The sequence below is a fragment of the Colius striatus genome, chromosome 6, assembly GCF_028858725.1.
Source record: "Colius striatus isolate bColStr4 chromosome 6, bColStr4.1.hap1, whole genome shotgun sequence".
NCBI classification, from domain to species: domain Eukaryota; kingdom Metazoa; phylum Chordata; class Aves; order Coliiformes; family Coliidae; genus Colius; species Colius striatus.
Window position 1 is genome coordinate 11,825,516 of NC_084764.1, and position 27,187 is coordinate 11,852,702.

Sequence of the window (27,187 nt, forward strand, 5' to 3'; positions counted from 1 at the left end):
CAAAACAGACTCCAGTACTCGACGTAGAGAGGAAAATAAGAAAAGCTTATTCTAATACCTACAAGAAACAGAACAGGAAAAAAAAGCAAAAAGAGGGTAGGATGATGAGCACATTACTACCAGCACTTTAAGATCTCCCTCCCCCATCCCTCCTTTCTTCCTGGGCCTAGCTCACTGCTCCTGATATCTCTACCTCCTCCCCCCTCAACAGCTCAGGGAGGGGTAGGGAATGGGGGATGTGGTCAGTCTCTCACAGATAGGCTCCTGCACCAGTATAGGGTCCCTTCCACAGGACACAGTCCTTACCAAACATCTCTGGCATGGGTTCTTCCTCATACAGCTTCTGTGAATATAGAGTCCCTCCCACGGGACACAACCTCCTCTGGCCATAGTCACTGCCCCTGGCATGGGGTCTTTAATGAAGAGAATCGCTGCCCCCGATGTGGTGTCTTTAACAAAATGCATACAAATCTTTTCTTCACCAGTCCTCTCTCCAGGATGCAGGGGAATGTCTGCTCCAGCACACCTCCTCCTCTCTTTCATCACTGACCTTGGAGTCTGCATGGTTGCTTTTCTGTCTCTTCCAACTTCTTGCACCACCACCAGCCAGAAAAGAACAAGCAGAGAAGAAGAAGGAAGCAGCCTCCTCTTCCGGCTTCTTCTTAAAAAGTGATTGTGGAGGCATCTAATTGGCTCAGCCCCAGAAGTGGGTCTGGCTCAGAGCTGGGGAGAGTTTAGAGCAACTTCTTACAGAAGACATCTTTACAGCCCCTTCTCCCCCCCCCCCCCCCGAGCAGCTTGAGGCTGTTTCCTCTTGTCCTATTGTTTGCTACTTGGAAGAAGAGACTGACACCCACCTGGCTTTTGAGAGTGATAATGTCTACCCTCAGCCTCTTCTTCTCAGGGCTAAACAACCCCAATTCCCTCAGCCTCTGCTCATAAGACATGTGCTTTAGACCATTCCACCAGGTTCTTTGCTCCTCTTCTTTGATTCTGATGACTTAGTACATAGTAAAATTATCAATAAATAAAATACTGTAGTGTTTTAGCATTATTAATACCACAATTGTGCAAAGTAGAAAAGAAAAGGAAGTAGCTATTCAAAATATAATGAGTCAGTGGTACAGTACAGAATCATAGAATCATAGAATGGTAGGGGTTGGAAGGCACCTTTAGAGATCACCTAGTTCAACCCCCCTGCAGAAGCAGGTTCACCTAGATCAGGTCGCATAAGAACATGTCCAGGCGCGTCTTGAAGACCTCCAAGGAAGGAGACTTCACAACCCCCCTGGGCAGCCTGTTCCACTGCTCCCTCACCCTCACAGTGAAATAGTTTTTTCTTGTATTTAAGTGGAACTTTTTGTGTTCCAGCTTCATCCCATTACCCCTTGTCATGAACACAATGAATGATGTATATTTAGTTCAGTACACTTTTTTTATCTTCTCAGTTTTTCAAAGTTAACACTTGGGTTACTTTTGTTGGAAAAAAGGGAATATTAAAGCTGTGATTATATAGATGTTAGTAAGGTAGTATAATTTTCATCCTGACAGATTTATCAGGACTGTTCATATAAAAAACCTAAACTAGTAGGAAATGTCCTAGACTTATTTTCTGTGGAAAACCGTATATACAAATCACAGACATGCTACTCAAGTATATTGTTTATAAAAGCAGGATGATAGTTTGGCTCAGTGTGTCTGAAATGTCAATAGTTTATTTCTAGCTCTTGACATCCCTTAATTATGTCTATGATATATTGACATATATCTACACAACCATCTGTAATAAAACTGGAAGCCTTGCTGTAAGTGGGATTTTGTTAGTGTGACAAGTAGACTAAACAGTTAAGGTGATTAAGAATTCATGTTGGATTTCAAAGTGTTTTACTTTAGAGAAATATTATTGAGTTTCTTCATATCATATATGAAAGATATAGCAATATAGAGCAATATTTCTAGACATAACTTTTTCTCATTTTTTCAGTTGTCTGGTCATATATAGTAAGTGGGATAGTTAGATTTTACATTTCCTTTATGACAATAACTTAATTTTGAGCTTGCTCCTGTTGCACCAAAAACTGAAGAGAAGAATTATGACAATCCTATGTGTGAAGTCTGATTTTTGTGTGACTTTAAAATTATCAGTAGATGAGCTTTGTACACGTACATGTGTATGCTTGCCTAGAATGCTGTCTTTCCTAGTGAGGCAAAAGAAACCAGGGCAACATTTCTGAAACAGGATCATATCACTAAACTGTGCACAGGGCACTTATTCTGTGTGTGGAGTCATTTTCTCATGAAAGTTAATGTTTGCATATTGTTTTTAACATAGTAACATGGAGATTTGCTTTTACAATAGGATAGTGTCCATTCTGTATAATAATAAATTAGATGCATAACTCTGATTATGTGAAAAAAGCTTTTGCGTGGACAGATGCGACATTACATGGTAGCTATAGCCCTTTGAGATGGAAGGTGAAAAAGACAGTGAAAACAGGTTAGATGTTTCTTTGTTTCTGTTTTGGTAGTTGTCTGTTATATTCAGTCATTTTGTAAATCTGACTTTAAAAAGTTCATTTTCTTTACTGGTCAAGAAATATCAGTCTTCTCACATGTAAATCCTTAAGCAATGGTTCATGTACAGGAATTTTGTATAAATGAATGAGGAAGTTTTTTGCTATAGATGTGCTGTTTGCCTGGATGTGGTTTCTACCTTCACAGATGTAGTATTACTGATCTACTTTAAGACCAACTATTTTCTTCTTTTATGGGAAACAGATGGAATGTCTGGAATTCCACTTACAAAAAGGAATCTGTATCCTGCTGAGTAATAGTGAGACGATTGTCTTTTTTTCTCCTAACTGCAGATGTAAAATTCAATATCAAAGGCACGCAAAATATTGAAGATAGTTTACTGCTAAGATTTAATATTGTTTCTTAAATTGTGTAGCTGTAAGGAGTATATCTGACTGTTAAGCTGTTGCTTAATCTTTTGTTGGAGAAATATATTTCTAAAAGAGAGCGCTAAAGTCATAAAGTTAAACCTTTCAGTTGCTCATATGATTAACATTTTGCTTTTGTGCATTTGTTCCTGTTTATAAGCATTTGTTCCATGCCTGTATACTTCCAATGACTTTACCAAGTATAGGTACGTAGTGCAAATATAGCTGCAACACATTGCTGAATGTGTTTTGCTTATGGTAATGACAGCAGAAATTGGAGATGCTCAGAAACTTGTTGAAAGATATGTAAGTTTATCGTACTCTTAAGAAACTTACATACAAATATTAGGCAGGAAAACAGCAATGCGAGAGAAATATAGGTCCACTTGCATCACTAACTGTAATATAAATAGGCAGTGCATATATAACCTCTTCTGAATTGGATATGTGTCATTACTTTAAGGAGATGATAGTTTATGTTTACCTAGCAAAATCCCTGACACCCTTTTTATTAATAGGATTTTGTTGGTATTATTTCCTAGTTTTCAACTTTATTTCAGAGGAAAAATATGGTAGTAAGATAAACATATGAGAAATTATATATTAAAAGAACTTCAAGCCATTAGTCAGTGTGCAGCAGACATGCTGTGGTGAGACAGCAATTACCCTGCAGTTAATGCTTTTGAAGAAAATTAATATGAACTCTGTGACTGCTTCTCCTGGATCTGAAAATTTTAGCTAGCAATTGTTATTTAGATAATGAATTTAACTCTTAATGTTCATCTTTAATAAAATACTTGGGTTGGCAGGAGTCCATTTTTTGTGTTACTAATACTAAAAATATTTAATTGAATACCATTTTTATGTTAGCAGATACCTTTCAATTTGAGGTCTTATATAAAAACTTTTGAGTACTTGTTTGTTATTAGAAATATTAATGACAGTTAGAGATAAAAAATTAGGCAGATGAGTTAACTGCTGTTCAGAAGTACACTGTATAAATACATATTCCATAAAGATATTTTTTAAATTTAGAAGAAAATATTTAGAAGAAGATTAGGATTTGGATAAGCACAGAAATATTCACTCTCATTTTTTCTAGAACCCTCTGGTTATGAAAATCTCAGTGCTAATCTGTTAAGGTCACATAGCAATTAGAAAAATCCGAGGTCTTTAGGAAATATAGTTAGCAAATATGATTATTCATGTTTTCACTTTCAAATTTACAGTATTATTACTTTTAAACCCTGGGTACAAAGTACTAGTACAGGATCATGATACACTACAAAGCATTTTGCATCAAATTTCTAATAACATTTGACTGCGCAAAACTTCTGTCTTTTATTATTGTTTATCTTTTTAGGAATTCTTTTAATAACATCTGGAATTTTTACAAACATCAGGAGTAAAAGTGTGGGAGAACAGTACTTGACTTGTGCCAATTATGTCTAAAGTTGAACACTGACTGAGGAGGTAGCAATGAGATGTATGCACTGTTTCAAAGGGGGAAATACAATTTCTAGGGCTGGAGATTTTTTGGAGTAATTAAATTGCACAGCTCATGCTGAGGTCATTGGAATTTGATTGCCTAATTAGTTTTATAAATCTCGTTGTGTAGGGTTAAAATACTTGTTTTCTAGACCTATTCATGTGTTTAACTGGTAATTATGATTCTATTTGGACTGACTCACTGAGTCATCGAGACCTCTATACTCGGGTCAGAACATGAGTACTTAACTGGTTACAAGTTTGCCTCTTTTTTTTGTGATTTTTATTTTATTCACCTTTGGTTGCTTCCATGGATTTTTGGTTTTGTCTTTTTAGATTATTTCAGGGAAATATGTTAATTTTACTACTTTGGTTCTGTCTTCAAACCATGAGTATATTACCATGTCAGTAAGCTCAATAAACTCATGTGGTTAAGTCCAGAAGGAGGAGTACTGTGTGTAGATGCCTTTAAATAAAGAATGAGTCTTTTAGAGAGAATGCCATCACAGAATCACAGAATGGTGGGGGTTGGAAGGGATCTCTAGAGGTCATCCAGTCCAACCCCTTGCTAAAACAGTCACCTAGATCAAGTCATAAAGGAACACATCCAACTAGGTTTTGAAAACTTCCAGAGAAGGAGACTCCACAACCTCTCTGGCCAGGAGGTACCAGGGCTCTCTCACCTTCATAGGAAAGAAGTGCCTCCTCATGTTCATGTTCACAATTCTTGTGTTGCAGCTTGTGCCCGTTACTCTTTCTCCTGACAATGGGTGCTATAGAAAAAACATTCCCATCCACTCAACATCTACTTTTTAAGTATTTATAAATGTTGATAAGATCCTCTCTCCGTGTTCTCTTCTCCAGGCTAAATGGCCTCGGGTCTTATGGCCTTCCCTCGTAAGAGAGAAGTTCCAGTCCCCTGATCATCTTGGCAGCCCTTTGCTGGACTCTCTCCAGAAGTTTTCCATCACTCTTGAACTGGGGAGGTCAACACTGGACACAGTACTCCAGATGAGGCCTCACCAGGGCAGAGGAGAGGGTGGAGAAGAACCTCCCTCCACCTGCTGGCCACACTCTTCTTATGCATTTGGCCCTCTTGTCCACAAGGGCCCATTACTGGCTCATGTTCAGTTTATTATCAACCAGGACTCCCTGGTCTCTCTCTACAGAGCTGCTCTCCAGCAGATCAACCCCCAGCCTGTACTGGTGCATGGAGTTGTTCCTCCCCAAGTGCAGGACTCTGCACTTGTCCTTGTTGAACCTCATGAAGTTCCTCTCTATCCAACTCTCAAAGGCAATCAAGATCTGCTGAATGGTAGCACAGTCTTCTGCTGAACCAGCAACTCCTTCCAGATTCATTTCATATTGGGGAAAACTCCAAACAATGCCCCACATTTTCTCTTGACTCACAGCCTTCTCTGTGGCTGAAGGCACAGTCTTATGGAACATTTTAGAAGTCATTCTAGCACTCTAGGTATCAAATGTCCATGAGAACTTTGTGTTTGGAAATCATCCAAGTAACACTATGCCACAAAGGAAGCCATAATAAATATAGTTATGTTACTGACTTTAATTATTAAATATAATGTTGTCATATTAAAAGCATTGTAATACTAGCCAGAATGCAAGGGAATGCAAGAACATCTCTATCCATTTATGATATTCTTATCATTTTTATGATATTCTTATCATTTCTTATTGTAGTACACCAGTAATAAGAGGCTTACAGCTTTCACTTGGTGAAATGACACTGTAACAGGGAACATTCAGCATTCGTACTGTTTTCTGAAAATTTGGGGTTTACTGCTTGTTTTTATCATGACTTGCCTTTTTTTTTGTTTAGTGCAGAGTTGCCTCTTGCACCTTACTCTTTTTTCTATAGATGATTTCACGTGGCACAAAGTAGCAGGGCAATCAGTAAGGTGAACAGAACTGTGGCTTCTGATTCTTGGATCTTGATAAAATTTTGAGGTAAATCAGTATTTTAAGTGGAAAATATTTTTGTGGGTTTTTCCCCCCCCACCTCTTGTTTGTTAAATTTGAGTTGTGTTGTATTTTTTGGTATTTCGCACATGAACACCTGTTTGCCTCTTCTGATGTCATATTCGTTTCCTCTTGCCTTCTTTCTCTTTCCCCACAACAGGCATGGTCTTTTTTGACTCATCTCATCTCTTAATTTCTTACAGTATCTTTCCATCATTAACACTGCCTCGTGCTTTATGTTGTCTCCTTCAGTTTATTTATCTTCCCTTTTTTGTCCCTGCTTGCTCTTTCTCTTCCATGTCTCTTGCAAGAAATTTCTGATTTTTAGTCACTGTAGAAACAAATATTTGTAGAGAAGGTAGAGAGAGGAGTGTAAGAATAGATAAACAAAACATAATATTTCATTTGGACTCTTTTTCTCCTCTTGTTGCAAGAAAGAGATAGAACCAGAATGGGAAATTCTTGCCCTGCTCTCAATAGGTTCTTACAAGCACTTTTTCCCTAGTAGGGAAACAGCTTGACAATCTGTACCCAGATCAAATTAGCAGGCCTGACTATCTTTTCCAAGTAATCCAAAATAGAGTTCCGTTTCAAAGATTTGGATCTTCAAGCCACTATCCAGATGATTTGCAACTCAGGAAAAAAAGTTTGTAGTCTGTTTTATGGAAAAAATTGCTTTGTCCAGTGATTTTTATAAATCATAGAATCATAGGATGGTAGGGGTTGGAAGGGACCTTTAGAGATCATATAGTCCAACCCCCCTGCTCTTAAAATTTCTTTACTGCCATTCAACTGTCTGATTTTCTTGTCATTGACACTGGAGATCTTTATTTGAAATTATAAATGAGAACATTTTTGTGGGTATTGTAAAAAAGGGAGAGTTAACTGAAGGCTTGAAATTTAAAAATCTGTTTAAAAAGAGAAGTTATGATTACTGAGTCCTTTAACATGGTATGGTGTTCATATCTGATGGTGTATGATGTATGGTGTTGATCTATCAACAAGGTAAGGTGTTCATATCTAATAAATAGAGTTACAACCATACTTTACGTAATTGTTTTGCTACTAGATTTTTGAGAAGAGTAGAATTTTACAATTCTTGAAATGTAAAATCCTCACTTCAGGTGAATCCAAGGATGCTACTTGCTGTTCTTGTTTAAAACACAGCATGAATCACTGTTTGGTTGAAACTCCACTGATGCTGTATACATTTATACCGCTTTTAGTCTGTAAAGCTTTTGAATTCAAGAAGCTTTTAGTTGCCATTAGTGAAACTGGATTCAAAACCAGGTGGCAGAGATGAATAGACAATGTCTGTGAACAATGCTTTGTTGAATTCCACTTCACAGTACCTACCCTGATGAGATTCTTTTCTTCATTCAGAAATAAGAATTAAATAGCACACAGTGGATCACTGACTAATACTTTAAGATTTTTTTTTTTTAAAGTGAAGTTATTCTTTTGGTATCTTTGTCTATTTGTTGTCTAAATTCAAACTGTTTTTAATCCTCCAACCCCTGTTGTTTCTTGCATTATTGCTCTCAATGCAGCATACATTGTTATTTCTGCCCAAATTCCCCTCAATGAGAAAGGCTCGGTCCATTGTCACTTCTAACTTCATCTTATGGGGAAGTATTGTGAATATAAATTACAGAGACTTTTTTAAAATTTGGAGTAATGCTGTGATTATTAATATAGCTATAATTTTTTTTCTTTCTTTGCTTCAGTCTTTATTGGCATGAACTTGCAATTGGGTACCGAATTTTTTATTTGTCCTGAATGCTCTCTCTAGATTATGTGACTCCTGGGGAGGAAAATACCTCTACTGTGACATCAATTAATGGTATTGTGTTGTATAGTAAGCATGAATGGCAGAAATCCAGCCAGTCAGAGAAAGCGTATAACTTCAGGTTCTCTTGTTGTAACAGAGTTGGTTTAAGCTGGATATAAAGCTTCAGTTAGTACATAAAATTCTATCACTTTAGAAAAGTAAATATGATTTAGCTACTAATTGGAGATGCAAGGGATATGGACACTTTCTCGAGAGTCTAGATTTTACTTAATCATGGGCTTCTTAGCTTGGATAATATATTTTCAAATAGGATGAATCTGGGAAGAATTATTTACATAGAGGACGTACTTGGGCAGGTGGGGAGGTGACACCCGTCAATATACTTGAGGACAGGGCTGCCATCCAGAGAAAATTCAGCAAGTTGGAGGAGTTAGAGGAAACAGAAATTCAGCAAGGGTAGAAGCAAAGTTGTTCACCTGAGAAGGAAGTCATATTGAGAGCTCCTTTAATATGACAAAGCTAAAATCAGAAGCAAGAGGTTAGGACTCCAGCGTGCATATTAAATGCCATCTGAAGAACTGAACAACCACATCCATAATTGTCTCGAGTTTGCCTTTTGGAGTATGCAGTTCTCCATATGTTCACATCATCTGAATATTAATAAATGGGTAGTTGTAAAATCCGTTTAATAACTAAACTTTGGATGTTCTCCGACTTATTTCTGAAGTCAAAGTTCATTTCTTTATCTCCTGTGAAAGTTTACTTTGATATGAAAGTAATTTTAACATCAGGTTCATTTACAGTAATTGTTAAATTTTTATGATTATGTGATATTTTCTTGTTTAAAGTGATTTATCTTATTTTTCTATCTTATTTTTGTATTTACAAACACTGAGAATATTGTCTACTACTATTTAGGTTACCATCCACTTTACAGATTTTTGCCTTCCCAACTTTGGGCAAATTTATGTCCTTTTTGAGGATAAACTTGTATATGTATGAAATGCATTACTGCATTTCAGTTTATTCACTGGGAGTTGGGAATACTTCACATGCAATTACTGCCTTTCTTCCAGAAATAGTTCATATTATTCTAAATTTCTACATCTTAAATTAAGAACATTTGGGATTGTTGAGTCTGGAGAAGAAGAGGCTGAGGGGAGACCTTATTGCCCTCTATAACTACCTGAAAGGAGGTTGTGATGGGGTAACAAACAACAGGATGAAAGGAAAAGCCTTCAAGTTGCTCCAGGAGAGGTTTAGGTCAGATGTTAGGAAAAATTTCTTCTCTGAAATGATTGTCAAGCATAAGAACAGGCTGCCCAGAGAAGTGAATGAGTCACCATATCTGGAGGTATTTGGAAGACTGGTGTCACTTATGGACGTGGTTTAGTGGAGGACTTAGCAGTGGTGGATTAACAGTTGGACTCTACAGTCTTAAAAGTCTTTTCTAACTGAAACAATTCTGTGTTTCTGTGAGATAAAGAAAACAATAAGTCAATAGGGTTCTTATATAACCTCCATTGGCTAGAGACTTGAAAAGAAATTAGGGAAAAGTTGTATTGGAAATAGCATGAGGATAGTTGAAATTTATTTCTGGAGGTGATCTCTTCTAGTATCTTCTAGTTGATTTTTTATGCTTGTTTTCAAAATGTCTAATTTTTTTACATGGGCAAGGGAAATGTCACAGAATTTCTTACAAGCTAAAGCTAACAGGTCAGACAATAGCAATAGCGAAACTGCAGTCCTTAAAGGAAATAATTATTACAAGACCTGGTGTGGATATGCTGCACAAGACATTGTGGGAAGGCTACAGTTTCCTTAAATTGTCGGTATGTCTTTACCTGTAAAATGTTGAATACAAACCATTGTACAACTGAAAGCAATTCAGTAACTGTCATCTGTGAAGTGTGTGTAAAACATCCTCAGGTAGTAAAGCAGAGAATTAAGATAAGCATTATTTTATTAAAAGAAGATTGATCAACATGTACTATGTAATGTGTAATGTAATTTATTTTTCATGTATGTTAACAAACTATATAACATTGCCAAGTAAATGTTTTCTTTGATATATCTCTTATTCTATTCCTACTTCTATTGCATTTGAAAGCATTATGTATGGATTTGATTCTTTGAACAGTTGTGAAGCTCCAGGAAAATTTGAAAATATTTTGCATCTTAGGATGTGCAGAATTAACTAAACCTGAGACCTGCACTTGGTTTCATAATGTGAATACCTTATTGTTACATTTTTTCCTAAGTGATTCATTATATAACCCCAGTACAGAACAGTATTTCCTGATTCATGAAATAGAATTATTGGTCTACAAAGGCACATCTAGTAAATTTCTTATTGTTAAAGAAACCCACTGCATTAGTCATCAGTGAGACAAACTTCTCATTTTTGTACTGATATTTAAAAGAAGAGATAGGAAGAAAAACATTGGAGACTTTGAAGAAGTCAATTGAGTGTTATTATTAACTTATAGTTTCATGAATAAAATAAGAGCTTTCAGACAAAGCTGAGAGGCTTAAAATAATCTTTGAGCTATATGATTCACTTGGATTTCATGAGAAGCTATAGCTTTTTAGTTTTATTGTGCAGATGTCATACTAGAAATCTCTGGAGTTTTTCCTAACTTCTTGTCTGGGGCTTGTGGTTGAAGAAACACTATCAACTGGAGGAAGCTGGGGCTCTGAAGTCACTTGTCTGTGCACTGTGGAAATAGATAAAATGTTTAGCACAAATTTGGTAAGTGCTTGGCAAGTCTGCTGCCCTTAAAACCATCTGGAGAGGAAAAAAAAAATATATGAAGGTAGCAATCAGCAAGATGGGCAGAGAGGACCCATTGTCATGATAGGGTTGAAAGATAACACAGAAGTATGCAATTTCTTTATGAGTTAATGCAACATTAAGAATATGAGTGTTGTATCACCTGTGTCACCTCTAACTGTGGAGTCCTGAAATACGACTGAACCAGTGGTGCCAATACTGATTATGGAGCTGTCATTTGAGTGGTTTCACTAAGGGTTGCAAATGCTGTCTAAGAAATCCTGAGTAGAATCCATAATAGCTAGCCCAAGTTGAATTCTCTGTTGCCATGGTTTGTCTGCTAACAGCAGTTTTCAAGATAGTTTATGTGTGGCTGGATAAACAGCAGCTCTCCTTTAGAGTGGCAGTCCAGACTGAACTTTAGACTTGCATGTGCATTTGATACATTTGACACACAGTTTTGTATTAAAATGTACTTGGCAAATGTTTATCTTGACAACAAATTAAAGTGTAAAACTCATATGAATTTCATACATTTTTTATGTATTTAGAATTTAACATGTGTGGGTTTGCTTTTTTTTTTTAAGACTTGTTTTTCAGCCATGTTCTGTAACCCAACCATTAGCTGATGATGTTGTGTTTTTTAGAGTAGTCAAGCGAATAGTAACTCTAGCAAGACCAAAAAAGGATGTAAATGTTTGTGAACAATATGTTGTTAAAATTTTATGATGATTTACTGAGACTGTTAAAGGAAAACAAATTAACTTGGTGTTAGAAGGTGAAATGTGAGAGTCTTCCTTATTCCTTGCTCTTATTGGTGGTGACACATATTGTTTTAGTTTTTTAAGGACAAGCTTTAAAATCTTGTATTGGTTAAGAGTACTAAATTCCTGGCATTGTGCAAATTTTTTTTCAGACACTCCTTTAAGTATTTCAAGTTTATTATTGTTTAACTGGAATCAGAATGGATTTGGTGGAAACCAGCTCTTAAATCATGCTTCACAAACATTATTTTCACATCTTTTCCTGCAGAGAAAAGAAAGATGGGTACAAATTGAAATACAAGACATTCCTTTTAAACATCAGGTTTAAAAAACCCCAAACCTGTAAAACAGTTTGAACACTAGAACAGGTGGCTAAGAATTTGTGGAGTCTTCATGCTCAAAACCTGACTGGACACAACCCTGAGCAGCCTACTCTAGTTGACTCTGCTTTGAGCAGGGTGTTTGGACTAGGCAGTTATCAGAGGTCCCTTCCAAGGGACCTATGCTATGATTCTATATCTGATAAAATATGTTGATACTTTTGAAGAAATCTGATGGAATGGTTGATGTATACTTACATAAGCTTCTTTGAAACAATGGATATTTGTATTTATTTTTTAAAACTTCATTATTTTATTGGACGTAATATATTCACTGACTGTTTCATGCTGAATGAAGTCAGACAAGCCTAGTATTCTTAATGGATATCAAGAAAGGGGGAAATGCTTTAAAAGCATGAATAAGAGTCTTTTTTTGATTGTATGAGCAGCATACTTGAAATCTTATTCCCCCAAATGGTATCATGGTAAAATCTAGTGACAGTAATCCTTGACTTCTGCCAAGGTTGGGATAAGATACATGTCTGAAAATTGTAAGAGTGGAATTTTGTCTAGATATGTTAATCTCTTGAGGTGAAAATACCCTAGGTAAAAGTGCTACAGGATATATAGGAACTATAAAGGTCTCATGTTTTACAGGAAAAAAATCATCTCTAGCAGGTGTTGTGGTTTTGCCCCGCCAGCAATGACTCATAGAATCATAGAATGGTAGGAGCTGGAGGTCAATGGCATTCTGGGATTCATCAAGAAGAGTGTGGCCAGCAGGTCAAGGGAGGCCGCCTTGGCCATGAGGGCAAATCGCTGGATCACCCTCCTCTTCCAGCTTCTTGTTAAAAAGTGATCATGGAGGCGTCTAATTGGCTCAGCCCCAGAAGTGGGTCTGGCTCAGAGCTGGGGAGAGATTTGAGCAACTTCTTACAGGAGCCATCTTTACAGCCCCTTCCCCATTACCAAAAACAGCTGTCATGTCAAGCCATGACAGCAGGGAATTTCCATGATGTTATTTAAAGGTCTGTCGTACATAATCTCACATCTGGATATCGTCTGTGGCTCTGCTCAAGCTCCTTGTCAGTTTATGACCAGAATTCTGAAATATGCAGGTGGAAAGTGTGTATCAATATGCCGTGGCATTACCTCATCGTTATTTTCTGTCATCTGAATTGTTCATATGTTCAAAATATGTTCAAAATATTGTCTTCAGATAGTACTGTAAACTGTGCAAGGTAATTGCATTCAGAACTTGGCACTCTTCTTTAGGAATGCATTTAGTATATCTAGTAATGTAATTTTAATTATAGTTTTGTCCTTTTAGGATGTCAGATGTCCAATAAAGGCTGTGTAGATAGTTGGCAGTCATGGGATATATAGCAGTCAGGATTAAATAGCAATAAAAGATTCACTGAACTGGACTAACAAATCAGACGTGATTACAGTCTGTGTCAATGCATATGCAGAGATTGAAAGATGTGTGCTGATGAATAGGCTGTAGTCCATTTGCTTCTGTTATTTTTCTTTGTGTGAAGAGAAAATGATAGTACAAGTAACCAGTCCTAAATTATAGAAATGTTTTATGAAGGCAGCAATAATTCAGGAGGTTGAATGAAACAGTCCTTGATTTTTAGAATATATGTTGCCTCTAATTTTTGGCCCTCTTTGTCAGTATGTTTTTCTCTTTCCATTATTTTTTAGGAATGTTACCATTGTATGCTTCTTAATAAAATATTTTACATTAATGTTCAAATAATGTAGCACTTAATCACTTGCAGTGTTCTAGTTTATAATTTATGTTTTCAGAAGAAATATAGAAGGCAATTTTCTCTTAATTGTTTGATGTTTTTTGTGCTTACCTTTCTCAAACTAATTTTTTTTGCTGTAATCTCAATTTTGCAATCACTTATACAAATGAAGACACAGGACGGTATGAAGTGAATTCTAAGTCTGAGTTCTCATTTTAAGCATATACTATAATATTGCATTGCATAGCTTGCCCATATTGATTTTTTTTCCTATAATATCTTTTATTTGGGAACTGAGAGCTTTCCAGTCCAGCATTTGATTTAGCCATTTTGTCTCTTAAATGACTTTTTTTTTTTTCAGATAACCTGAGGTACAGTAAATGGCTGAACAGAAAAACTGTATGTAGAACTTTTATTAGCAATTGAAGTTTAGCAGGTTAAACTCCTCCTGTTTAATTTCCAACAGCTTCAGAATAGCTACAGATGTTTTTTAAATTTAGGATCAGGTTCACTTTTGTGTCAGGATAAGAGATTGAGATGGATTGTTAGTTTTGTGGTTCTCAAATTGTCCTTATCCCCAAACCTTTTGCACCTTTCCTGTGATGCTGTGACTTTGGACAAGTATGGTTTTCTACTGTAGCTATGCAAGGCTTTCTCTCATCTCATTGTCATAGTATGCTACTTTTTGCATAGGAAATAGAGTCCAAAAGCCAGAAGATTCCCTCTTGGTTGAACTCTCAACCAAGTACTTCTCATTGAAAATAAACAGGCTTCATTTGGAGATGGGAGGTTGTCTTTTTAATTATTTTGTCATTATATTTGTTGTATTAATGAATAACTGCAACTTTTCTTATTTTTTTGTTCCATCAGAGTAACCTTTTAAGGCTTTCAGCATGAGCTTTTTTAATGTGTCATGAAAAAAAAAAATCTTAACTTCCTCATTATAGAAATTACTAGAATTCTTTGATGAGTCTTGTATTCATGAGTGTTTTTAAAAGATGGATTTTTTCCATATGGTTTATCTCATGAACATATGGGTCTATTTTGTGGTTTTGAGATACAGCGATCCAAATTTTCTCTGCATGTCCTGAAGTCAAATATGGGGATTTAAAAAAATTATATAATTGACTACCTAATATTGAAGAATAGAAATTTGATTTTTATGCATCCACTTCGCTTACTAATTTATTCTTAATATTTTGTTATCTTATACTGTTTTTTATTTGTATCCTCTTCCTGTGTGCATCCTGGTACATATTTCTGTTTTTTTGAAGAAGCCAGTAAGTGATTACATTCATGCATTAGGGTGGTGGGTGTATGCATACACACTTGCACACCCTGACCCCCCACTCCAGATTGGTGCATGAGAGAGTCATAAATCACTGAATTGTTTTCATTAGTGAGACTTTTTTTTTTGCTGTTGTTTTTTTTTTAAACAAGACAGAATTTCTACTGAGCAGGATCTGAGAACATCAGGAGAGAAAGATGGGTAGAGTGGCTCACCTAACTCTCTGCGCTCCCACCTTGGGCAAGTCAGTTAAAGCTCTGTTGAGTGAATATATGTTAATTCCTAGGCTTTCTCTGCAGTTCAGAATGAGGATTATGTGGTTTAGAATAATATTCAGAGCAGCCAGTTTACTAAACTGGGAACAGCCTAAAGCTAATTTATAACAGAAAAAAAAAACCCCTCTAACCCCAAACTCAAACCTGGCTAGACTCTCACTCTTTCTGGAGTTTAGGTATTTCATCTTGCCTTCAGTCAGGAAACTAGGCACATTTAAAACAGTTGCTTCAAACAAGGAAAGCTCTTATAATTACTCCATGTATCTAACAATTCAAACATTTGTCTAGCAATAGAAGAACTAAATTTATTTCTTTGTAAGCCTTCTGTTTCTAACTACGTCTGTGATAGAAATTTCTAAGAGAAAACAATCTGTCCTCAATAAGCTATAGAATAGATTCAGTGCAGCACTATTCATGGCTGTCATTGAAAATTGATTCACTAGCCAACATTAAGCTATAAAAAAAGACTCATGTAAGGAAAATACTTCCAATAATGTATAAAGTAAAGCATAGTCTACATAAAATCCACCAGGTGCATTAGAGGAGATCCTGTTATCAAGTGATGCTTAGTACCATGAGGGGATACCTGCATGAACAAGTTCCACAAGTCAAAACCGAGTTTATTGTGTCTCCTGCCAGTCAGACCAGTGAGAGCCACAACAACTCATTCTTAAAATTCCTGAAGGAATGGATTTCTGATGTCTCTGAAAAGTATAGAATATCACTATGTGGCTCAGAACCATGATGTTTCTTTCTTAAAACTCATTGATTCTAGCAATTAGATATAGGTCTCAAGTCCTGCCAACCAGTCTGGTATACACAGACATAATCACATTGTAGAGGCTATGCAACTGCATAGTATTATCCTTCCATGTTGCAGCTGTATCCAGTCTTGGTATTTATGTAGATTTTTATATCTGTAACAGCAACAGGCTAGATCTTTATATATGTCTTTATTCTTGTCATTAGCTTAAAAAAAAATCAGATACTTCGAACTTCCATCTCTTCTAACATTCTCTTATTACACCTTGTGCAGTATAATTCTACTAGAAACTGCTGCTAAAATATGATTTTTCTTTGAACATCTGTTATCCTTTTCTTATGAACTGTGTTCCAATCAGATCCTTGGTACATTTGACTTTAATAATTTGCCCATCTATCCTGAAACTCCTTTAAAAATTTGAAATATTAATAAGCTTAATGGAAAAGCATGTTAACCTAAGCAATGAATGTCCTTAGTTGAAGAAGTTATGACTTTTCAGTATTTATCATCCACCTTAAGCTTCTACTTCTTGTTTCAAAAAGTGTAATTGGTTCTTTTCTCAATGTATTTCAACAGGATCTCTCTGTCTGAATTAGCCTAATGAGTAAGTAGCTTTCTGCTAACTGCCTGGAAGAAGCACACTTGACTGTGTCATTCCCTACTGATTCAGTAGCTGTGATTCCACATAACTGAGAGTAGTGTAATGTAGTGTCCTCTAAAACCAACAATGTCATCATTAATTCATCAGAAACACAGCTGTGAATTTTGGTTGTTTTTTTTTTACCAAAGCAACCGGGCAAAAACATTCCAATGTGCAGTAAAGTAAGTTCCAAGCAACTGGGGTACATAGTGCTTTGTGTTTAAGCCATTGACCTTGTAATGTGATCACACAGACTTTTTGTAAATTAATCTTTCAGTTCTTATGAGTGACGTGATCTTTGACTTCATGGGCAAAAGACAGACTCTAGCTCCAGTAGAGTCACCTGTATCCCAAACACATGATAAATTTACATAACTTTCTTTTGAAAAACATGAGTGTCTTGGTGACTCATGTCTCTTTCATGTCTTTTACTAAGGGAAATATGAGACTTTTTTTCCTTTCTTTTGTGCAGTGATGTACACTATTGAGTATAAATGGATTTTTCCCAAGCTTCATTTAAAGAAACATTTTAGCTGTTCATATAAACATTAATAGATTTCGAACTGCAAAACAATAACTTTTCTGTGTGCTACATGCAGCTGTACCATTTTACATGGTGATAATTTGTTTGTTGTTTCTAGAATTGTATTTATTTCCCTAAACCAAAAATTTCTCAGAATCAGTGTTTACACAGCTGTTTTGAGCATGTTCTGCAGAAAATGGTTGAAAATTTCAAACACTGATGTTCCTTTATCATCAAGACAATATTTGTAAAACTGAGGCTTTTTACTGTGAAGCTTTTAGATTTCTCCAGGAGCATAAGTATTTTTTGTCCCCGGTACAGGAAAGCTGGTGTGCTTATGCTTATTATATGCTATTTGGGCTATCTGGTTTCCTGTACACTGGCCACTTGGCTTGTGACATTCTTTTTGGTGATGAGGAGTAAGTACAGGATCATGTTTAGCTGATTGTGTGTCGAATGCTGCCGTTGCTTTGAGTTACAAACACGTAGACATCTCTTATTTACCAGGAACTGATTAAGGGGAGGGAAAGAAACGTGTACTACAATGCTGCATTATGTACGTATTGATCTATAGCTTCCATAGACCTGCTGTCTCTGAAAGTGAGTAAAGGCTTTCTTGCTTTTTATCTGTATGTAGATACCTGTGCTTCCAATGATATGAACCAGGATAATAATGGTAAAAACTGCTACATTTTGAATTCTTATACTTTTTGATATGTCATGGTTCTGAGACATGATAAAGGTTCTGTGACTGAGAAACTGAACAGAAGATGCTGAAAGGGTTTTTTTTTATTTCTAAAGCCCAGAGAATCAAAAACTACTATAAACTTAGCAGACTACCTGTGACATTTTTCCTAATTGTCTCAGAAGAAAAAGAAGGATGTTGGCTGTCCTATCTGGTCTTAATTTTTTTATGCTGTTTCTAATTTGGCACAGACATAAAATACATGGATTTTGGTGATGATAATAATATAGGAAATTTACCATGCTAGCAGGAATATTGGTCATAAGTACTGTTGCACATTTACTATATGTGTTAAGCAAGGTTGAGGAAAAACAGTAGGAATTTTAATAAACAATCAAAACTAAGATTTACTTTAACTAGACCTTCTGAAGTGTGAGCTTTGTAATTACACCAAAAAAATTACTATTCTTATTTTACTTTAAAAAAAAACCCACAAAAAACAGTGTCAAACATCAAGTAATAATAATAGATTTGCAGTTGTTTTATCTCAGTCTTAGCTTTTTTATTGTTATGTGGTAAATGTAAATTTTCTGGTAATGTATATTTGAATGTTTCAAGGTTTACCTCCTGCTCTTGTACTTACTGAAAGGATCTACCCCGACTTTCCTTAAAATCAAGAATGGGTGCAGGCAGGCTTGAAACTCCAAATAAAACGTTTTGCCCAGGGCAGTATTGTTCATGACATTCTTTCTAAAGGGTTTTGAGTTTTCGTTTTGAATGGAGATAGAAGAGCCAGATGCAGGTATCTCATTTCAAAATAGTCTTTTAGAAAAGGAAACAATTCTTCATGATTCTCTTTCTTTTTTTAAAAATGTTTTTTTCAGCACTCCATATAATATATGCTCTCATCGACAAGCACAGCTGCAACCTGATGTCCCCTATAGAAACTTTGCACTTGTCTTGTGGCAACAAGCCTCACCAAACACAAAAAGAAAATCAGATTCTTTATCAGTTCTTTCCCTAATGTCTCATAAACGGAGACTGAGAGGTGGCAAAACTATCCCTACCCTTACCCATTTATCATGTACAGTAATTTTTTTCTCAAAAGCAATGACAATTTCATAGATTTTAGGTGGGCTGGTCCTCAGCGAGTATAATTATTCATGCTGTGAATTGAAAAGGTCAGAAACATTCCATGAATAGTAAATAGGAACTTGTGGGTTTTTTTCTTTTTTAAGAGACTTAATGGTTCTACCATTATGAGGTAAGATTCTATATTTGCAATTCTCATAAGTGCAAATATTGCTAACTTGTCTTTCTTTTTCCCACAAGTCATGTAATTTTTGATACTGTTAAAGCTCTAGCTTATTGCAGTGCTATAATTGCATTAGGATTCTTGCACGTATTAAAAAAGAGACAAACCTAAACCTTTCTTTAAAACTGTAACAATTAAAATATCAAAGCAAGAAAAAATTTAAAGTTTCAAATGTGTTAGACCTGATATTTTTGGAGAGATGTCCTGGCCCTCAGTATATGAGTGTTTGCATTTGACAATACTGTACATGCTGTTGTATTGAGCTTATGGGAGGAACTGCATCAAGAAGATAACAAAAGCCAAGCCAGTGTGGTACATTATGGGTCTTATTATTTAAAACTAGATGTCTTCACAATTCCATACTGCAACAGATTTCTAGAAACCAGTTTTTGAGAAGAAGTGTCCTATATACCTTTTACTAATTTACCAAATTTCTGCTGTAATATTAATCTCTCATTCTACCTATTCAATCCCGTTTTGCTTTGAATTGTGTCTTCAGAAAGGCAGTTTTAAAGCAATAATTTGTAACTAAAATTCTAAGTGTTCATTCTTTAGATTTTAGCTAGGTTGAGTTACAATCTGAGGTGCTGATGTCTCTGCCACCTGTGAGCACAGTAGGGCACTAGAGTTGACAGCTGACTTGGCTGAGGTTCTTGATTTAGATGGCATGTGAAACAAAGAAAGGAATACTATCATCTGTGTTTGATGCAGGGTCAAAAACTCTGTAAGAAAACAACGTTTATAAAAGAAACTCTGTGCTTTTTCCTCAACTCAGATAATGGAGTACACCATCTATATTACTTCACTGTGGATTTTTGTATCTTTTTATTCCACATATAGCAGAGTTTCTTTCATAACATACTTCTGCTATTGGGAGAGAATATTTTTGTCTCCAAGATATGTATTACAGCTCACGCTTACTATATGCATCTATATGTCATAGAGAAAAACATCAGTATTCAGAGGTGCCCGTTGCTATTGATACACAGGGCCAATTAAGAAGAGTTACTTTAAAAGATATCCCCAAAGCATATCAGGAAATGTGGCCTGAATTCCTAGAATACACAAGATATTATTTCATTATTTTCTAAGCTTCTGTCTACTTGCTTTTGATGAGTCTTTATGGCTTACTGCTCCACGGGCCAGACTTCCTTGATTTTAGCGGGACTAAACTGCACCTAACTTACATAGGTCATCTAGATCATGTGCTTGTGGCTTCCCTGTCTTTCATCTTACTGGATGGAGGCATTTTGTGAGTTTTATTGCTGTTTTAGCATTTGCAGGGAAGTTTCTTACGTTATGAAGAAGCAAATCTCCATGCCCTTAGTTTTATTGCAATTAATATTTTCTGTTACCCCAAGAGATTTTAGACCTGTAAATATTCTTGAAATCTAAAGAGACTTTGTTTGCAGAGTTTTAAAATTGTTACAGTAAGATACTGTGGTACTGTTATGCTACAGTGTATCTATTTCGTGGAAAAATAAAAGCCAACTTGACCAAAAAAAGAAAAATAAATGTGTTTTTGTAACAAAAAACAGCTGCAACCACATCAAGGCATTTTTGTCTACCCTACTGGCTTTTCTGAAAATTAAAGCCACAACTTAATAATATTCAAGTAAGATATTTCTATGGAATGAAATCTGTTAAGTGCTTAATAACAAACAGTTAAAAACGTAAAATAGGATGTTTAGGAAACTGTTTTTGAATACTAAATAGCCTAGATTGCAGAAATTATGCTTTTTCAGTAGAGGATAGAAAGTGTCTTATTCAGGATGATTGTAAATACCAGTTCAGGAATTTGTACCTTACATTTTTGCACATGTTCAATGCATTCAATTAAGAACAGCCTTCTTGTTAAACTAAGAATACTTGAAAATGTATTCAATCAAGTGGTCTAAAGGCAGGGAGCTATCCATTTGTTGAGAAAGATTTTAGAAATGAGAGAAAAATATTTTTTTTCTTTCTATAAATACAGTAGATAGATGAACTAAATGTCGAACTAATCAGAAGTTGGAAAAGCTGAATTATTGGCAAACATCTATGGACAAACATGAAGTAGATAGATTTTAAATTCAAAGTGATTTAAGTAAGAAATTTTTATCATAGTTTAGGTTTTAAAGTTGAAAAAGACTATATTTGGTTCAGTTACTGACAGTGGAACTTCAGAGTCATAGTCTTCCTCTAATACATACATAGGCAATAGAGAAAAAAATAATGTAGAATAATCTTCATTTACTTTAAAAATCCTAAATTTTTTACTGATATATATGTGAGGACATAGAAATTTAGACTTTGTTATCTGTTGGTGAAAACTTCATTGCTAATATGCAGGCATCTAGAAAATGTTATATAACCTCAAGATAAAAACCTACCATGAAATGAAGCTAAAATTGAATGTAAGCTTCAGAAAATAAAGAGTAAAAAGTATAACTTGTAGCAATTCAGAAATAAAGCTTTTTGGACCTCCAAAAGTTATAAAATCATTTCCATATGCTTCCAAGAAGAAATTCACACTTAGAGCCACTGAAACGTATTAATTATAATCTAGTGTAGTACCATGCAACCTCTGCAGCTGCAACAAATGTAGCTTAGTGTTTATTGTATCAAATGAGAAGAAAATGATGGCAAAATGTATTTTAGCTTTCTTTTTTTTCCCTGCTTTTTCACCTCTGGCAACCAGTTACTTTCTTTTTCTAAAGTCTACTGGTGTGCCATAGCTGATGAAGCAGTTTTTGATTATTTTCACATTCAAACCACAAGCAATTGGCTGGATATTTTTGAGAAGGATAATGTAAAAACAATGTATGCCTCTTTGTAATGACTAAAATATGGATGTTTAAATTAGCTTTGCCTGCAAAAACTTGTCATAATTATTTTTACTTGTATAACCTGTAGGCTATCTTAAAGATCAAAAACAAATAACTGCTGCAATTACCACGTCTTTTCACAATTTTTTACTTACATTGCTACTCTAAATAAGAGCAAAATGGTATAAAGTCATGTCCACTTTTGATTTCTCTGACAAAGAGAGCTCTTAACAGGATTGGGGGAAAAATCCTTTTGCGTTTTTAATTTATAATTTATTACCAAAGTTCACTTTCTCTTCTTAAATTTTATACTCTTTTAAAATTATTTTTCAATGTAGATTGTATTTAATTCCATGAGGCTGATTTTGTGGTTCTGATCACTCATGATATAACAAGATGAATTTTCTTTTCAGATAGTGATGTTGCCACATGCCCTCTAATCTCTTTTTCCTCTGGTCCTCCAGTTTTGTTGCCCAAGTACTTCTGTCCTTTCTGTTTTCTGGCTCTTAGCAGCAGCAACTTCAGAAAATTGACTAGCTGACCTTTTCATTCAGCCCTTACACAAACAGTGGAAAAAATACAAGAAGGGAAAATGTAACCATCTGAAGGAAAGACAGCAGGAGGAGAAGAGCAAAACCAAGATATTTTCTCCTATGACTTAGGAATCTTGTTCATTCTTAAAGATTTTTTTCTTTCCTGAAACAATACAGAAGTCTCCAAACCCATGAAAACTGACATAAGCACAGGACCACCAGATGGTAATTTGTGATTGTAGCACACGGATCTCTTAATTTCCAAATGCATTATTCAGCTTCCAGTCTTAATTTTTATCATTATCAAATTGATACACATTACTGTCCTCTCCAGAAACATGCTCACTGAGTTTTAAGCATGTTTTGAACTACTCTTGTTACTTTTTTTCCTCATAACGTTCTATAATAATCTTCCCACAGTAAGGCTATTTCAGGAGGATTAACTTTTTCTTTCACATTCATTAAGCTCTTTCTAGTAATGTAGTGTTTTTGAAAGAAACAAGCAAGCACTAAAAGATGTAACATGACATGCTGGACACAATTTCTTTGTAAAAGTGGGTGTATGGATCTCAGAGTTAATTCTCTTCAGAGCAGCTGGTATGTTCTTGTGTTTTGGATTTGTGACTGAAACAATGCTGAAGATACACCCATGGTTTAGCTGTTGGTAAACAGCATGAGGTTTCTCACTCTGCCCTCCCAGTGGGGAGAATTGAGAGGAGGCACAACGAGGCCCATGATCTGAACAAACCAAAGGGATATTCCATGCTGAACAGATGAAAAGGGAATAGAGAAGTTTCTAGAAAGTTACCCATCTTTTGCGCAGGAACTGGCCGTGAATTGATCTACCCATGGGAGATTGTGAGTGTTGTTCTGTTTTCTTCTTTCCTTTCTCCTTTGCTTGTTAAACATTTTTTAATGTTGATCTAAAAGTTTTATTTCTTTTACGCTTCCTTTCCTCTTCCTGTGTTCCACTGGGATAGGGAAGCAGGGTGGTAGCTTAGCTGTCTACTGGGGTTAACCCACAACAGCCTTTTAAGGACATACTTGCACAACTAAAATTAGTTTAGAAGTTATAGACACCAGTCTAGACTTTTGTGGTGCAGAAGAACTTTGGACATTTACTATTTCTGTAAACAATCCTTACACAATGATGTGGTGTGTCTGGTTTTTCGTGCAGCATATTAGTAATACGCCACAGTAGCACACTTGTTTGTAGACAAGTGTGTGATGCTTCGGTGTGATGCATAAAGTTGAGACTTTGGAATTCATGATGCATGTCGAGTAGAGTGGAGATAGAAGTCAAGGATTCCCTTTTCAAAGCAGAATAATGCTGTTTGAGAAACTATAACTAAAACTTACAAAACCTTCCTGTGCTGATATGTCAACAATCTGAATGTTGTCTCAATAGATCAGTGTACTCTCTTTTTTCATCAGGAAGAGAGCACTTAGAATTGACTGTTGCAGACCTACAGATCAGTAAAAATGTAAGTAAATTAGAGCATTGAGTTAAATTGTTTCAAGAAAATAAAGTATCGTGAGAGCTGTTGATTGTAATACTTTCAGATAAAGCAAAAAAATAGTCATATTTATAGACATGTCAACTACAGAGTCCTTCAGTAGTCTTGGCTTTCTATTGCTTATTCATTTACTGTGTCTCATTTTTTGATTATTTACTACAATTAGAAACAACCTTGATACATTATCTTTTTCCCTATGCTAAAATCTGATAAGGCCTTTTGGTGTTAGTCTGTTTCTGTTACTGTGTAGATGTGGAAAACAAGCGTAAAGCTTTGAACTTGCAAGCCTATGGTCACAGCAGGTCTATCCACAACAATCTACGAGTTTGCATTCCTGCTACATGCAGTAAGGTTTTCTCTATAGTCCCATGTCACTGAGGAATTCAGAAAGGAACAAGAAATATTCAGTCAGGGAAGGGCCACAAGTGTGTGAAAAACTAGCCACACATAAACAGTAAAGGTCATTAGCAGGCTCCTTTAACTCCTGGATAGGAATTAGGTTTTTGGATCATTAACGGTAAAAAGCCTAGGAAATGAATAGGACTCACTGTCCTATTAAAAATTAGCCAGAACAATTAAAAGGTTTTCCAATTTCTAATGGGAACCACATCTAATACCTCATTTTCCCTTGTCTGGTGGGCTTTCTGCACTTTGAATTACATTAATTTTATATCCTTGTATTTTTAAGGAAATATCCTGAAGTATTTTTTCTGAATAGAAGTTGTAAATTATTTACAGTGAGGGCAGTGAAAGCTTGGGAGAAGTGGAATCTTATGTCTCCCTGAGACTCAGTTACTGATTTCAAATTTTGTCACTAAAATAGTACAGTTAGCTGTGGCAGCATTTCTTCTAGTGTGTGCAAATGTATACTTTGCAAACTCCTAATACGATTAATGTGATCTAATTACTAATACTCCTGATGCAATCCCATGAATTAAAATCCTCATTTAGTTGCAAATGCAGAGCCTTTTTTTGTATTATGTGTCTCTCCTTAGGGTATTACGTGTTTCCTTAAACTCAGTTTTCTGATTTCAGCAGCAGCTTTTCTGCTCTCATTTCAATGTAAATTTCTTGCTGCTGGTGGATGACTGATGACTATTTAAGAGCTATCTTGTCCTCTATTGTATATTTTTAACCCTAAAGTGAATTTGGCACAAGAAAATTGTGAACAGTGAGCTTTTAGTACTTTAAAATGCAATTTATGGACAACTGTATTAAATACTTTCCTTATCTTTTCATCCTTTCGAGCAGCAATACAAAGGAAGAAGGAGGTTAAGAAAGAACAAATATAGGTCACGTTTTACACTGTCTGCTTTCCCTGCAGGCCCATAGCTCTGGAGGGAAACAAACCAACAAGTTAACAAACTTTTTCACTCTATAGCTGTTATTCTCCTCCCCATTCACTTTAAGCTCTAAATCTCCTCACCTGGCAAGGTAATCTGTGAACTAATTATCAATACAAAACACATTTTGTATTCAGTAATTTATTTACTCCAGATGCAAGATTCTTTTCTGCAGTGCATGAATTGCCTTGTCATTAACATAAAATTAGCTTTGAATGATCTTGGCCAAGAGCTTTGAAATATGTTATTATAGAACCACACACTAAAAAACATATGGAAATCCATGTGAGTTTCCAGATGGGAGAATTTTCTGTGATACAAGGATGTTTCTGTAGCGTAACATTCTGCTCTGCGGATATACTGTAGTTGCAGCTGTGCTTCCAGTAGTGGTATATTTCTGTTGTGCTCTGCTTGAGTGAATGCCTCTTGTTTTTTGTACTAATTGTTTTTCTCTAATTTATTTTTCATTAATAAGTACTTTCTGCACAGGATTAAAATTTAAAAGCCTGAGAAAAGTTTAAAGAGGTCATAAATTTTTCTTTGTTATCTGAATACAGTTGTGGTTTGACTTGTATTATCAAAAGTACATTGATTGTTACGTGGAATCTCAATGTAACTGCCTGATATTATATTCACCTAAATAAAGCTTTCTACAAACAATGGTAGTCTGTCGATGTTCTTTGTTTTTATTTTTGTTTAAAAGCCCTTAACATCTCAATTTCTTTAATGCTGTTCTCTTATGTGTGTAGGAAGTGTACTCAAAGTGTCTCTGGGAGGGTAGTTGGTCTGTACAGAAAAAGACTAGTAAGTTGAATAAATCTGTAAAACTGAATTTAATTACATCAGCTAGTGCCTGAACTGTAATCAGTCTATAGTAGCAGTTCTTAGATATTATTAATGTTTGAAAATGTAAATACGGGATGGTGATTATAAGTATTGATGTCTGTATTTGTTTATTTTGTAGTGTTACCATTTAATTTTTAATAGCCACAAGAAGTTTAAAACAAAACCAAAACATTTTCCTTCATGACTGCAAACTGTCCCCATTCATGAATATGAATAATCATTTTCAGACGTAATCCATACACCCCATGCTGCAATCTCATCATATCACTCCTGTAGTTGGATAAGAGGCCCTCAGGGCCAAAAAAACCTCAGCTAGGCATCTGATACTGATGAAATGACAGTAGCTCTGTGCTGTATCACATTTTAAAGCAAATTCTGTGTAACAGTCATTACATAGTGAATAAAGTCATCGTTTGACATAAATCACTGCAGCCTTAAGGAGCTGATCAGCTTGTTAACCAGTCCTTTGTCTCTTGGAGGTTACGTAAAACTGAGGTTTGCTTAAGGAAAGCGTATTTTTCCATTACATGTAGCTATAACCTTTATAGCTTTATAACCTTTATAGTATCTATTACTATATCTTGTATATCTCATATTTCATGGGCAAAGGTAATGTACCTATCTAAAATATGTCTTTACTTTTCATTTTAGTCTTTAAATTTTCAGGGAGCATTGTGTTTCTCTATTACCAAGAAGCATTAAGGATTGTAAAGGCTGGAAGTAATTCTGCATTGCAAACCTCTCTAAACAAAATATCCTTCGTTATTTTACACCATTACCAGCTAGTATCAGTCATTATCTTTAATGTAAAATGTTAAGAAATGTCCAGTAAAGGA

The 27,187-nt window shown here is 35.4% G+C and overlaps 1 protein-coding gene across 6 annotated transcripts in view; it reads left to right on the forward strand.

Moving 5' to 3' along the window:
* Window positions 1-27,187, forward strand: part of FSIP1 (fibrous sheath interacting protein 1) — a 77,641-nt gene that overhangs the window by 48,711 nt on the left and 1,743 nt on the right. The window lies entirely within an intron of this gene.